The sequence below is a fragment of the Coenobita brevimanus genome, chromosome 30 (genome assembly GCF_032717465.1).
Source record: "Coenobita brevimanus isolate Jiangsu-jjx chromosome 30, ASM3271746v2, whole genome shotgun sequence".
NCBI lineage: Eukaryota > Metazoa > Arthropoda > Malacostraca > Decapoda > Coenobitidae > Coenobita > Coenobita brevimanus.
The window spans coordinates 27,596,090-27,597,056 of NC_136983.1; positions in this window are offsets into that span (position 1 = coordinate 27,596,090).

A 967-nucleotide genomic window follows, 5' to 3' on the forward strand; every position below is an offset into this window, starting at 1 on the left:
GTGTGTGGTAGGTGTGGTGGCATGTGATGGTGTGTGGTAGCATATGATGGTGAGTGGTGGCATATGGTGGTGTGTGGTAGTTGCGGTGGTATGTAGTTTTGGTGGTGTGTAGTAGGTTTGGTGGTGTGTGGTAGTTATGGTGGTGTGTGGTAGGTGTGGTGGTGTGAGGTAGGTGTGGTGGTGCGTGGTGGCATGTAGTTCTGTGTGGTAGTTGTGCTGGTGTGTGGTAGTTATGGTGGTGTATGGTAGCTGTGGTGGTGTGAGGTAGTTATGGTGATTTGTGGTAGGTGTGATGGTGTGAGTTAGGTGTGGTGGTGCGTGGTGGCATGTCGTGGTGTGTGGTGGTGCGTGGTGGCATGTCGTGGTGTGTGGTACTTGTGGTGGTATGAGGTGGTTTGTGGTGATATATGGTGGTGGTTGTAGTGATGTGCTGTGGTGCCGGTGATACTTGGTAGCTGTGGTGGTGCTGGTAGCTGTGGTTGTGTGGTTGTGTTGGTGGTGTGTTGTAGCTTTGGTGGTGGTGGTGGTGTGGTGGTTGTGTTAGTGTGGTGCTGGTGGTATTTGGTAGCTATGCAGGTAAGGTGTTGGTGATATTTGGTAGCTGTGGTGGCGGTGGTGGTGGTAGTGGTGTGTTGTAGCTGATGTTGTGTGGTGGTTGTGGTATTTGGTGTTAATGATGAGTAGTAACTGTGGTAGTATAGTGCTGGTGGTATGCGGTAGCTGTGGTGGTGTTGGCGGTGTGTTGCAGCTGTGGTAATGTGGTGGTTAAAGTGGTGTGTGGTGGTGGTGTGTGGTAGTTGTGGTTAGACGTGAGGGTAATAATCGTTTGTTTGCAGCCCCTCACCTTGTTTACACAGCCAAAACGCTGAGATAATTTATTGTTGACACGTCTTTAATCATTCTCTCTCGCAGAATGGAGTTGGTGAGAGTTCCAGTGGTGTGCGTGTGTGTGTGTGTGTGTGTGAGA